This window comes from Apium graveolens, chromosome 9, assembly GCF_009905375.1.
Source record: "Apium graveolens cultivar Ventura chromosome 9, ASM990537v1, whole genome shotgun sequence".
NCBI classification, from domain to species: Eukaryota; Viridiplantae; Streptophyta; class Magnoliopsida; order Apiales; family Apiaceae; genus Apium; species Apium graveolens.
The window spans coordinates 169498048-169513117 of record NC_133655.1 but is presented as its reverse complement, the minus strand read 5'-3'; the positions used below and the strand labels follow the sequence as shown (position 1 = coordinate 169513117).

Sequence of the window (15070 nt, the reverse complement as noted above, 5' to 3'; positions counted from 1 at the left end):
ACCTGATCCTAAACTGATGTATATGACTTTGTAGTTGGCCGACCGTTCTATTACATATCCGCGAGGTATTATGGAGGATGTCTTGGTCAAGGTTGATAAACTCATCTTTCCTGCTGATTTTGTAATTCTTGATTTCGTAAAGGATAAGAAGATTCCCATAATCTTGGGAAGACCCTTCTTGGCAACGGGCCGAACCTTGATCGATGTGCAGAAGGGTGAGCTTACAATGCGAGTGCTGGATCAGGATGTGACTTTCAACGTGTTCAATGCTATGAAATTTCCTACTGATAATGAGGAGTGCTTAAAAGTCGATTTGGTCGATTCGGTGGTCACATCGGAACTTGATCAAATGCTAAGGTCTGACGCCTTAGAAAAAACCTTATTGGGAAATTCGGACAGTGAAGATGACGAAGGTGATGAGCAATTATAATATTTGAATGCTTCTCCCTGGAAGAGGAAGATTGATATGCCATTTGAATATCTTGGAATGGAAGAATTGAGCAAAACTCTTAAACGCCTCAAACCTTCTATTGAGGAAGCTCCTACTCTTGAGCTTAAGCCTTTACCTGAACATTTGAGGTAAGCTTTTTTAGGTGATGTATCCACTCTGCTTGTTATTATTGCATCTAACCTTTCAGGTAGCGATGAGGAAAAGCTTTTGAGAATTCTGAGAGAGTTCAAATTGGCAATTGGATGGACTATAGCAAATATCAAGGGAATCAGCCCTTCTTACTGCATGCATAAAATTCTGCTAGAAGAAGGTAGCAAGCCTACAGTCGAGAAGCAAAGAAGACTTCATCCAATCATGAAGGAAGTAGTGAAGAAAGAAATTCTAAAGTGGCTAGATGCAGGGATCATCTACCCTATCTCTGACAGTTCATGTGTAAGCCCGGTTCAATGTGTGCCAAAGAAAGGTGGAATTACTGTGGTAGAAAATGAGAAGAATGAGCTTATTCCTACATGGACAGTCACGGGGTGGAGAGTTTGCATGGACTATAGGAAGCTGAACAAAGCCACTAGGAAGGACCACTTTCCATTGCCCTTTATTGATCAGATGCTTGATAGGTTAGCTAGTCATGAGTATTATTATCTTCTGGATGGCTATTCGGGTTACAATCATATTTGTATCGCCCCAGAAGATCAGGAGAAGACTACCTTCACTTGTCCATTTGGTATTTTCACCTTCAGACGAGTTTCTTTTGGTCTGTGTGGTGCACCAGCCACATTTCAGAGATGTATGATGGCCATCTTTTCTGAAATGATTGGCTAGAATATGGAGGTGTTCATGGACGACTTCTCAGTCTTTGCCGATTCTTTTGATGAATGCTTGCAGAATCTGGGACACGTTCTCAAGAGGTGTGTTGAGACCAATCTGGTTCTCAATTAGGAGAAATGTCATTTTATGGTGCGTCAGGGCATTATTCTCGGGCACAAGGTTTCTAATAAAGTTCTAGAGGTGGACAAGGCCAAGGTGGGGGTCATTGAGAATCTTCCTCCACCTATTTCTGTAAAGGGAATTTACAGTTTTCTTGGTCATGCAGGTTTCTACAGGCGTTTTATCAAGGACTTCTCGAAAATTTCAAAGCATTTGTGCAGTCTGTTAGATAAAGATGTTCCTTTTAAATTTGATGATGAGTGCCTTGCAGCATTTGAAATTGAAGAAGAGTTTAATCACAATACATGTCATAACCGCACCTGATTGGAATGAGCCTTTTGAGATGATGTGCGATGCAAGTGATTATGCAGTTGGAGCAGTTCTTGGACAGAGGAAGAACAACATATTTCATTTGGTCTACTATGCTAGTAAGACCCTCAACGGTGCTAAACTGAATTATACTACTAAGGAAAAAGAACTTTTGGCTATTGTCTAGGGTTTTGAGAAATTTCGATCTTATCTACTTGGGACTAAGGTGACAGTTTTTACTGATCATGCTGCAATTCGATATCTCGTCTCGAAGAAGGACTCGAAGCCTAGATTGATTAGATGGGTTCTTTTGCTCCAAGAATTTGAACTAGAGATCAAGGACAGAAAAGGAACTGAAAATCAAGTTGCTGATCATCTCTCGGGTTTAGAGAATTCTAATGCTACTTCATTGGATAAAACCTTGATAAATGAGTATTTTCCAGACAAGCAGCTGTTCGGAGTGCAAGAAGAAGAGTCGTGGTTTGCAGATATTGTGAACTACCTTATGAGTAACATCAAGCCTCCCGACTTATCTTATGCTCAAAGGAAGAAGTTTCTTCATGAAGTGAAGTGGTATATGTGGGATGAGTCATTTCTTTTTTGCCAAGGAGCTGACCAAATCATCAGAAGATGTATTCCTTACAACGAAACGGGGGGGATCTTGCAAGATTGCCACTCAACGGCTTATGGAGGACATTATGGTGGAGAAAAGACAGCAGCTCGTGTTCTTCAAGCAGGGTTCTTTTGTCCAACATTTTTTAAAGATGCTCATCAGTTTGTTTTGAAATGCGATCGATGTCAACGTGTGGGTAATATGTCTAAAAAGGATGAGATGCCTCTTAATGTGCTTCTCGAGGTTGAGGTCTTTGATGTTTAGGGAATTGAATTCATGGGGCCATTTGTCTCGTCTTACAATAATCATTATATCTTGTTGGCGGTTGATTACGTGTCAAAATGGGTTGAAGTTAAGGCGTTGCCAATGAACGATGCAAAAGTGGTGCTTAATTTTCTTAACAAGCAGATATTCACAAGGTTTGGGACTCTAAGAGTTATAATCAGTGATGAGGGGTCGCATTTTTGCAACTGCAAGTTCACTGCCATGATGAAAAGGTATAATGTGAATTATCGCATTGCTACGGCTTATCATCCTCAGACAAATGGTCAAGCTGAGGTATCTAACACGGAGATCAAGCGCTTTTTGGAGAAAGTGGTATGTCCAACAAGGAAGGATTGGTCTTTAAAGCTTGATGAAGCTGTTTGGGCGTATAGAATAGCATATAAGACTCCATTGGGAATGTCGCCATTTTAGTTGGTTTATGGTAAGGGGTGTCATTTGCCTGTGGAGCTCGAGCATAGAGCCTATTGGGCTTTGAAGAAATTAAATATGGATTGGGATGCGTCTGGAAAGAAGAGGATGCTTCAATTGAATGAACTTGACGAGTTTCGACTTCAAGCTTATGAGAATAATAAGATGAGTCAAGAGGTGGCACGATCGGGGTCTAGTGCTCAAGAAATTTGTGTCAGGGCAACAAGTTCTTTTATTCAATTCTTCTCTCCGTCTTTTTCCTGGAAAGTTGAAGTCAGGATGGTCAGGGCCCTTCATAATCAACACTGTGTTTCCACATGGAGCGGTGGAAATTTTTGAGAATGATCTGGGCCAAGCATTCAAGGTAAATGGTCAAAGGTTGAAGCATTATTATGGTGATACGGAAAACCGCGAGGTGGTTGCTGCCATTTTATTGTCCACTTGATCTCAAGATTCTACGTCGAGCTAGTGACGTAAAAGAAGCGCTTCTTGGGAGGCAACCCAAGTGTGTTGTACATTAGCAGGTAGAGGAAGCAAGTAGAAAAGAGAAAAACACAAAAAAAAATCAAAAAAAGGAAAAAATTCAGGGCCAAGTACAGAAGTTTGGTGCGCCCGCGCTGTCCTAGCACGCGGCCGCGCCGTTTTTCCAGAAACCAAGCGCGCCCACGCTGTTCTAGCGCGCGGCCGCGCTGGGTCGCTGTTCAGAAAAAAAATAAAAACATCAGTTTTATTAGAGAAAAACGGGATTTTAATTCTAAAATCAGTTCTAACCCAATTTTTACTCTTCCACATCCCATAATTCCCTCTCCTAATCAATTCCGTTATTCCCACAATCAATTCCCACTTCTATTCCTTGTCAGATTCACACCCCTCCACCTATAAATACATACACGTGCATACAACTTCTCCACCAATCCACAAACTCTCAAACACAAATTCTCTCTAAACACTTAAGCTTTTATTCTTTCTTTTTCAATCCCGATGGCACCCAAAAGACAGAGAACTCAAGTTGGAAGCAGCACCACCGATTCTTCTACTGCGAGTGGTGTGAGGCCAGGGTTCTCTACTCCTGAGGCTGAGGAGGAGGAGTACACGAGGCTTCTCACGAAGCCTATTGCTAAGGAGAGAGGATTTCTGCCATCAGGGAACGATGGTAAGCTATTGGAGATGATTTGGAGATGGGATGGGTTCTTTTTTGTTAGGCTCCCGCTGTTGTGCCCATGATTGTTGTGCAGGAGTTCTACGCCAACGCTAAGGTGGAGAAGAATGGTTTCACGATGGTGAGAGGGAGGACTGTTGAGTACAGTGCCGAGACTATCAGGACAGTAATTGAGCAGCCTGCGAGGAAGGTGGGTCAGGACACTTGGAACGATAAGACTCATGAGGACTTCGATTTGGATCTCATCGTTGTTACTCTCTGTGTGCCTGAGACTCATTGGAAGTTTAATAGGGGCACTACTGATTACTCCACATTCCCTGCTTCATGCATGAACAGGTATGCACGAGCTTGGAACTCGTTTATTTGTGTTAACATCATGCCATCTTCGCATGTGCATAAGATTACGGTGGAGCGTGCTCGTCTGCTTTGGGGTATTCTGCAGGGTGAATACATTGATTTGGGGATGGTGATATATCAGGGGATCCTGAGGTTTTTGAGGGGAGGTACTACTGGGGCTATTCCTTATGCGTCCATTGTGACGAAGTTGTGCGTGGAAGTTAGTGTTCATTGGCCCGCACATGAGCAGCTTCAGATTCCCAGTGCTTCTATTGACAATTCTACACTGCACAGCATGGTTGAATGGTATGGAGGGAAGCCCGATCCTAAGGGGCTTGGTTACTCATATGATCATTTTCCAGGTGGTGTGCCTATGGAAGCAGCTACAGCAGGAGGTTCTCAGCATGCCCGTAGAGCAGCTTGGAGATCTTAGTATGGATAGGAGGTTGGACCGTCAGGATCACAACAGCAGCAGGAGGCAGTAGGAGCAGAGATGGGAGCTGGTTTGAGTTCGATGCAGTATAGGCATCTTGCAAGGAGGATGGATGCGATGCACGACATCCATAGTCGGTTTGCACACAATCTCACCCAGGCACTTGGGACTGTATTTAGTGCCACCAGAGTTGACATTCAGTGGCCAGTTTTTGGTGAGGATTCCGTGTATCCACCTCCGGACACGCCTAACACTCCATCCCTTGAAGGTGAGGAATCTGATTCACAGTAGGTATGTTTGATTCCTTACTATTACCTTCACTGAGGACAGTGAATATTTTAAGTGTTGGGGTAGTAGTTGAAGGAATATAGTTTGTGTGAGTCTCATATAGTTTGCATGTTCATGATAGTTTTATTTCATATAGTCGCATATATTTTTCCATGTAGTTTTTTTTTAATTTGGTAGTTTTATGATAGTTTGTTCATATAGTTCATGCATTTGCATTATATCATGATTCCCTTAAATAATTTTTTTGATTAGTTGGTGATATTGATGCTAGTGTAGTGATGTTATATTTAGTGATGTTGAGTCTTATTGGATTGATTTGTATGCTAAAGACACTTGTATTTCACTAAGTCTTATAGGTTGCTAGAGTTCTAGATCATGATTATGGTTTGTTGGTTTATCGAGGTTTAATCGCTTGTTTATATTTAGAATCTAGGATATTTTCTTAATAATAAAAGACATGGATATTTAAAAATTGGAGAAAATGGATTTCATTGCTAGTTGTGTGGCTAAGTGTCAAATGGCTAGTAGCCGGCTCATATTTTTATGAGTAGTCTAGGGTTGAATGAGATGGAGCGAAACACACTCATTCTGAAATTGAAAAGAAAAATGTAAAAATATAGAAAAAAAGAGAATAAGTGTTATGTATAATTGATCACGATTGGGCTCTTTAGTACTCGAATTATTAAGTTCTTAGGGGACTTTGTGCCTAGTGACCTAAGGCTTCTATAGTCTGGGGTCCCCTAACCTAACGCTCGCTACATGGGTGCTATTGTATAAGTCTTTTATGGACCTCACTCATTGCATGATCAAATAAGCATATTTGTGTTATTTTGTTGTGAATAAAATCATGAATTCATGTTAACTCCGATATAAGAATTGAAGTGTTATAAGTTATTTTGAGTCTAGCTTTTATTCTATTTATAAACTTGCGATTGTTTTGATACGTAGTGAGTTATGATTGTTGATCTAGTTGCGATAGTATATCTGTAAGCATTTGCACACACGCACGTCTTTGGTGTGTAGATGATTTATGAGATTTGATGGATCTTTATGCGAATAATTGCATTAACTGAGGTGTTGCTGGTTGATTGGTTTATTTATTCTTTGGGGATCGTTGCATTCATATAGTTGCATTCATGCATTTTTATTTCTTGTTCTTTGAGTCTGTTTATGCTTGAGGACAAGCATCGATTCAAGTTTGGGTGTGTGGTAAGTGACAATTATGACACTTATTTATGCTCTGATAAGCTTTGAGTTGGTGTATTTGTACTCAAGTTATTTGTGTTTTAACGTGTTTTCAAGTGTTTTTGCATTTCAGGATTTACTTCGTGAATCAGGTGAATTAGCATTGTTTTGATGCTAATATGGTGTTTAGGATGTGCTGGAATAAAAGCTTGAAAGACTGGCTCGAAGCTGAAGGAATAAAGAAGAAGAAAAAAAGAATTTTTGGCAGAAGGCAGTCGCGCCCGCGCTACTGTTGCGCGCGCCAGCGCCGGGAGGACATTAAGTCAGCGCGGCCGCGCTGATGAAGCGCGCGGTCACGCTGACTCAATAACAATTCGATTTGCTGGACACCTGGGATGCATGGACTGCTATATAAACATAACTTAGGTCGTTTTTCAGAGACATCAAGCAAGGAGAAGACAGCAAGAGACCTTTTGGGCACAATTCAACAAAGGCGAAGACGATCTAGTTTATTCTTGTGAATCTTTGTTTTAAGTTGTAATTTGGATGCTTGTTTCTTGTTTTGCAGAACCTTTACTCTTGTTTGTACTTTGGTTTATTTATTCTTATAAAGACTACGTTTGCTATATCATGTTTTCATTGGAACCCACGTTGGCGATGAGTTCGATTATGAGCTAATCGTTATGGTGGGGTTCTAGCGGATTTATTTATGGATTTCTTTAGTTAAATTGTTTCAATACCTTAGTGTGTGGTGATTGTATGATATCCTAGTATTGGTTATACGTATTCGTCTTGTGAGCGTCGTGAACTTATAAGATAGTGTGTTAATTCTTAATGAAGCAAAAGTGAATTTAAGGTCCTGTTCACCGCTCGGTGAACATGATATGGAATCAGGGAGGAAGTAACTGTAGGAGCAGAGGGAGGGACTAGAGGTCTAGAGGAAGAAGAGATGGGTCCACAACTTGGTGAAAAATCCCTAACAGCTGAAACAGATCTCCGTACCCAACGAGGACGGGCACTAGGTCGAGACATATCCCTCGGAACAAACTTAGGCACTGGTGGAGGAGGCAAAGGGGTCTCCTCAGCTATGACATCTAGAGTATGCTCTGAATCTGAACTGTTTGAATCAGACATTTTCGCCCGAGATGGAGAACTGGAGATCACTATAGGCCACTGTCAACAATATAAATATACAGGAAAGACACAATAAGGTTAAGGCAGTTCTAAATGCCTTCGAAACCCTCGACTGACTCTTAGGTTTGCTCCTTTAAATGAGTTGCTGACTCACACCTTAAGACACAATTTCTATACCTTTTTGACTCAGTCCCTAACCCAAATAAGGGACTTGAACTTGTAGCTCTGATACCAACTGTGACGGCCTCAACCCCGGGGTCAGGAGTTGACGTCACTAAAATATAACAAACCACAATATAAACTACTAATTTAACATTATTATACCAATACTACCCCAAAACCAGGATCCGATACAGGTTCAAGTATTATGAAGGTTACAAAACTACAACTTCCAATGACAGGTCCAAGATCCTATACAGGTATAAACTGGATATCAACAACTAGCATACTCTATAAACACGTATCATCAGTTATGTGTTGTGTGAATACCAGAGTCCAATTTTAGCATGTTATTTTCATTTATAAATCCACTGTTCCATTACAGGAAACACAAAATCATCTATTCTGTTACGGGAACCACTAAACCAAAATCAGATATATATTTGGACAAATCCTAGGGACAGCTGATCAGTCTATCCCACCATAAACCTATTCCGGAAGTCAGAGACTAGCTAGGTCTCTGTCACGCTAAACTAAGCGGTTCAAATAAGGCACGCAACCGACTTAGCCACTTACGCAAACCCGCTGGGCTGTTACGGGCCTCTTACGCAACCATCCAATATCTGATCCGTTTTATTTAGTTTCCAAAATCACTTATACCTATCTCTTTTAAAATAATTATATCACAACACACTATCCAAAACCTTTCCAATTTTAATCATAATCTAGAGATAGGCATTTTCAGAAGTTACTTTTCCTCAAAACATAATTTAAACGAATATTTTTAAATACAGGGGATACGTAACTTAAAACATTATGTTCCACAATGTAAATTAAATCAACAATTATATACTCATATATACTGAACTGCAAAAGATTAGTTCAGGGGTACTTGCCTTGCGAAGTTTTTCAACTAACACTAGCTCGACTTTAAACCGACTTTAACTTTCGAGTCCTTCAAATGGAACCTACAGAATCAAAATATCCTAGGTTAGACGACCAGTTATGCTTGACATATCCTCGCTAGACGATTTACCCAAATGATAACATTTCCCGGCTCGTACTTACATGTAACAATCAGGGTTTGCTTAGTATTTATTTACAAATATATACGCTCGACTTGTATTTTTATATTTAAAATAACTTTCAGAAAATTCGTGCAGCGACTCCTCTATTTATAATCCTACCCGTCGAAACATAATCGACGTCAAATTCCCAACAAATCCCAATTCACAATTCATAACTCGATACGAGTAGTAACATAAATATTTATTCATGTTCGAAAATAGTTTATACGAACCATTTTATTTGTTTTATATATTTAGGACTCAGATAAAAATCATCACCGTCCACTGTCCGCTCATCGAATTTCATCGCGGACGGCGGCAAAATTTATTGGTGCCTGAAAATATTCGGATATCCGGATAAATTCTACCGATTATTAAAACCATTTCTCGCACGAATTGAATTTAATATCACGAATTTTTAATCAATAATTCCCTGTAATAAAAAGGGAATCAAAATTAAAACTATAACAACCCAAACCAAACTGCTCAGAAGTGGCCCAACAGGTAGGGCCCAATTAACCAAGCCCAACAGAGAATCAACCACAGAGAAGCAAGAAACACAGTCCAGGAACCACACGGCCATACAGTTGCACCATACACACACTCGAAACCCACACAAAACACACACACACACATGCACAGAAATTGCACACACACAAACACCAAATCGATATACACACACACGCGTGTCGGAGTCATGTCGGCTCCGGACAAACCACAGAAAACGATGAAGGAGGAGTGAAAACAAAGAGAGAAAAACAAAGGGAGAGAGAGGAGAGTAATGCGTGAGAGAGAAAGATGACAGGAGTGAGAAAGATGTGCGAGAGAGATCAAGAGAGGAGAGAGTGTGAGATGTGTGTATTTTATTTGTGAAAAATGGAATTAAACAGGGTCGAGACACGTATCCAAATAATTGCCACGAAGTGCTGATAGTCTAACACGTGTCCTTTTGCTTAATTATATGCTCGTTTCTATACCGCATTTTGCTAATTAACGATCCGACTTGCGGGTAAAATATCCCGAAAATTTCTAAAAATACTTTTAAAATTTCATAAATATTCCCAAACTAATATAATAAATTTCTCATAATTAAATAAAAAAATTTGAACAAATTACATACCCGTGTTTTTACAAAATAGCGGATATACGCGTAGGTGATTTTAATCTGAATAATTTCCAAACAAATGTTAAAATTCTCAGAATATTAAAAACTTAATAAAATATGAATTTCATAATTTTTGAAGCAATCTGCAATTAAATACAGAATTTACAAATAAATACAATCAGAAAATCATTTAAAGATAAATAATTGATGAAATATTAATTTCTACATTTTATAAAATCCTAAAAATAATTAATGAAATTATTAAACTATAAAAATAATTTTTATTGACAATCCAAGTATTTATGAAAAAAATCTGGCATAAAACCACTTTTAAATGTGAAACAAAATAATACGGTTCAACAAACCATTATACGAATAATCCTCACAGACCAGCAATCAGAAATAAATAATAATAACCAAAACACAGCTGTCGGAATAAAGTCACACATTTTATTTAATTAATTATTCAATAATTACATATTTAAATAATACAAAAATATACGAGTCGTTATAATAACCATGCATAACATTAACATCTCTCGTCATTTGCCTATGTGAATCATTAACACAAGCAGGAAGGATGACTATTTTAGCTGCCACGTCAACGAAAGCCACAACACTATTTTCCATCTTAGTAAGAATTATCACATGCTTTTATTCTACAACAAACGGTTTCTCAATTTTATAAGCTTCACTGGACATCTAATTAAAATAATTACTTGTGGCACCAACTCCTATTTCAACTCGCGAATCTAACTATTTGTGCTCTACATCTGATCTCATCTCTATATTATCAACCAATATGTTATCTTCAAGCAACGACACTTAAAGTGCAGCTAAAGTAATAGATTCTTATAGAGTGCGAGGTGCTCATATTTCCAAGGCAGTTCGAAGCTCCTCTTTCAATCCTTCAACGAAGCAATAAGAGATAAGATCATCATCAAATTCATGCTTAAAAATGAACTCAACCTTGTTTTTAACATTCATAAAATTCTCTACATACTGCATAACCGAGCTAGAGTTTTGATTTATTAACAAGCTATTCATCACAACTGAATAATCAAAACTATCTATGAATTTTTCACTTACATCCTCACCAACACTACTAGCACTACACATTTCATCTTCGCTCTCCGTTTCTTCAAATACAACAGTATTTCTGTCGGGACTTTCATCAAACAGATTGGTCTCAATAACATGTTCGATCATGTTGGGTAATGAAGAAGTAATAGTGGTTGTAGGGACTTATACCATATGAAACATGTCAATTTGTGGTGTTAGTAGATGTATATATTAAGGGGAGTACGTATACATAGGCGGTGTAAGAATGACGAAGGATGCATATGTGAGTTGAAATTTTAACGGTTTAACATGTAATATGAATATTGAGGTGTAGAACTTAATGGATATGACTGAAGTGTATAGTCAGATACACGTCTTACAGGTGGCCCAACTTGATGTGGTTCAGTAACCTTTAGACCTGGAGTCGTGGAAGAAAAAAAATTACTATTATTGCTCTCTCCTTGTTGTAAATCACCACCGAGAACCGAACACCTCTAATACCAATTATAATGAACTGGTTGATTAACATCCGAATTTTAACCATTAATAGGTCAATCAACATAAGAAATGCAATCGACATGAGAATAACTAGGAAAATACATATTTAAGATAAACTGAAATTGATAATGATGATGATAAGTTGGAATTGAAGGTGGAAAAATATTAAACTGAAAGAAGTACTCGAATTAAAATAACTGAATATGAAATTCTGAAATAAAAATCAATAACAAAGATAATTCTTCTTTGATGCCTTCTCAATACTGTAGGAGTTTGTACATATAGCGTATATGTCAATTGGCTCTAATGGGCCAGAAGCTCTAATGGGCTTGTAAGTGCCAGAATATTATTAGACTACTTTGACCGACTCAAGATAAAGATTAGTTGGTGCAGGGGGCGTCTATATTTTGGAAATTGTGTGTGGTATCAAATATTTCATCTTTATTGCTCATATTAAATTTGATCTAATGAAAGCATATAAATCGTAGAAAAGAGTTGCAGCCAAAGCCTCTTTTTCGAAATTGCAGCAAGTATTGATCACTGGTAAATAAGATTTTTCTATACTTGAACTTTAATTCATTGGTCGTGGTATAAGTCAAGTAAGGATACATGACTTTGAATCAGTTGTTATTGGTATGATGTGTTTATGCAAGTGGGTAATGGTAACTAATACCATTTCACTTAGATAGCGGTACGAGGCCTGTCAGTGTTTGTTTGGCTGTGGAGTTATGCACATTCTTTTTTTATTAGGCTGTGCATATTTTTTTTTATTATATATAATAGATATTAAATTTTTAAAAATTTAGAAATAATAAAATATGTGATATTTACTTTTTTGAGGTTGAAGTGACTGTTAATAAAGTTGTTGGACCACTTTATCCTTAAAAAATAAACGGTAATACTATTTATTTGTCGGAAATCATTTAAGTGATTTTTTTATTAAGTCACTGTTAAGTAGTATTTATATCCATATAGAGTGCTTCGTATAGACTCGAATTGGTGTTTTGTACTCAAGTTGTTTGTGTATTTGATGTGTTTTTGTAGTGTTTTGCATTTCAGGGCATAATCAGGAAGAAGGATTGGAAATTGCATGATTTATGCTTGGAAGAGTCTTAGGATAGAGCCTTGGTCGAGTGCATAAAGAAACCAGCAAGTGAAGGAAATTAAATTAGAAAAATAAAGTTTTTTCAGAAGCTCAGGGCGGCCGCGCTACACTTGGGAGCGGTCGCGCCATACTCAGAGCGGTCGCGCTGTACTTGGGGGCGGCCGCGCTAGGTCGATTTTCCAGAATCCTGTTTCTAATAGAATATTGATCTGCTGGACTTCTGGTCGATTTGGGCTGGTATTTAAAGACCTTTTAAAGACGTATTTTATAACGGAGAGCAATGAGAAGACAGGAAGAAGACCTAATAGCACAAATTCAATGAAGGAGTAGAAGAACTTGTTTTACTTGTGATTTTTTGCTTAAGTTGTAATCTTGGATGCTCGTTTTCTTTGTTGTTGAACCTAATACTCTTGTTAACGTACTTTGTTTTAATTCAGTTATTTCAGACTTCGTTTATCTCGTTTATTTACCATGCTTTCATTGGAACCCATGGTGACGATGAATTCGGTTATGAACTAATCGTTATCGTGGGGTCTTAACAGATTTACTTATGGATTTCTATAGTTAATTTGTTTCAATATCTTAGTATGTAGTGATTGTATGATATCCTAGTATTGGTTGTGCGTATTCGTCTTATGTGCGTCGCGAACATATAAGATAGCGTGTTAATCTTTATTGAAGTGATAGTGAATATAGAGATTTAGAACTTTCCATGCTAGCATAGGTTCATATATTTGTTATGCATGATTCGTAGGTAATTTTAACCGTCTTACTTGCCCTATGTAATCATGATAGATGACTTGTGCATTAAACCTTTATGTTGTCAAATTCTATAGACATATAGGGTCTCAACATATTTGGTGTATATTCAGCTTCTATCTCTTGTGTGGATGTCTGGTAGTAGGGTATTCGTACAACGAAAGTTGGCATTTACTAGTTTCATGTTATCTGATTAGTTGTCATCACCATTTCATGCTAAGATTAAGAACAATGACTTTGAATGAAGTATTTAATGAAGTAAGAATCTCATGTTTGTCTCATATAGTTAATTCAATCACTCTTATTCTCTTAGTTAATGTTTGTTAGTTTAATTATTATAATCAACATAAATTTTTATTGTCTTAGCATTGAGCGATAACCATATCATTGTTGCATAAGTTCTTAATCTTAAGTTAACCAAAAGAGTCTCTGTGGGTATGAATCTGATTTAGATCTTATACTACTTGCGAACGCGTATATTTGCGTGAATTTAGCGCGTGTTTTCGTCCTAACAAGTTTTTGGCGCCGCTGCTGGGGACTCGGTGTTAATTTTTAGTTTATGTGCTTGTCATCAGTGGTCGTTAAAGTTCATTAACTCAGATATTTTACTTACTTGGGTACTTGTTGTGTTTCAGGTACTCTAGAGGGCCTGTATGCGAACACGTTCTCAATCTCGTAAAGAAGCACTGGAAGGAGTAGAAAGAGTTGAAGAAGTTCTCGAAGTAGTTGAGAAAGTTAAAGAAGAAGCACACATTATAGTGGGAATCAAGCAGCGAATCCAAAGGCTTTGATGGATTATTCTCAGCCAAAGATCAATGATATTCAGTCTAGCATTATCAGACCAGCCATTGTGGCCAACATCTTTGAAATCAAGTCTAGCACGATTCAAATGATATAGAATTCAGTTCCGTTTGGGGGTTCTCCAATTGAAGATCCCAACATGCACATCAGAGATTTCATCGAGATCTGTGACACTTTCAAGTTCAATGGAGTTTCTGAAGATGCTATTAAGTTGAGGCTTTTCACATTCAGATAAAGCTAAGTGTTGGTTACATTCTCTACCAGCAGGTTATATCACCAAATGGGAGGATCTTGCTCAGAAGTTTCTAACTAAATTCTTCCCTATGGTGAAGACAGCTGCAATCAAAAATGCTCTCACTCAATTTGCGCAGCAATTGGGAGAATCTTTGTGTGAGGCTTGGGATCGTTGTAAGGAGATGCTTAGGAAGTGTCCTCATAATGGCATGCCTTAATGGATGATCATAAATTGCTTTTATAATGGTTTGGGAACATAGTCTAGACCCATGCTCGATGCAGCATCAGGTGGAGTCTTATGGGCTAAGAGCTACGATGAAGCTTATAAGTTGATTGATCTGATGGCTGTTAATGAATACCATAACCCAACTCTGAGAATGCCTCATAGCAAGGTAGAAGGAGTTCTGGAAGTGGATACATCTACTGCTATAGCTGCTCAGTTTCAGGCTTTGACGATGAAGGTGGATTCTTTGGCTAATTATGGAATTAATCAGATTACAACTGTTTGTGAGCTTTGTGCAGGTGCGCATGAAACTGAGCAGTGTGTTATTTCTAGTCAAGCAGCTCAATATGTAAGCAACTTTCAGAGATCGCTGCAACCAGCTCCAACCATTTATCATCCCAACAACCGCAATCATCCTAACTTCAGCTGGAGCAACAATCAGAATACGGTGCAACAGCCTTATCAGCAGTATGCAACAAAGCAATTCAACCCTCCTGGTTTTCAATAACCGCAATATGCACCAAGACAACAA

At 38.2% G+C, this 15070-nt stretch overlaps 1 non-coding gene across 1 annotated transcript; it reads right to left on the bottom strand.

Moving 5' to 3' along the window:
* Window positions 1-14419: 14419 nt before the first annotated feature.
* On the bottom strand, window positions 14420-14526 carry LOC141688579 (small nucleolar RNA R71). The gene has a single exon (XR_012562013.1). It is a non-coding gene; the product is annotated as a small nucleolar RNA R71 (small nucleolar RNA).
* Window positions 14527-15070: the final 544 nt, after the last annotated feature.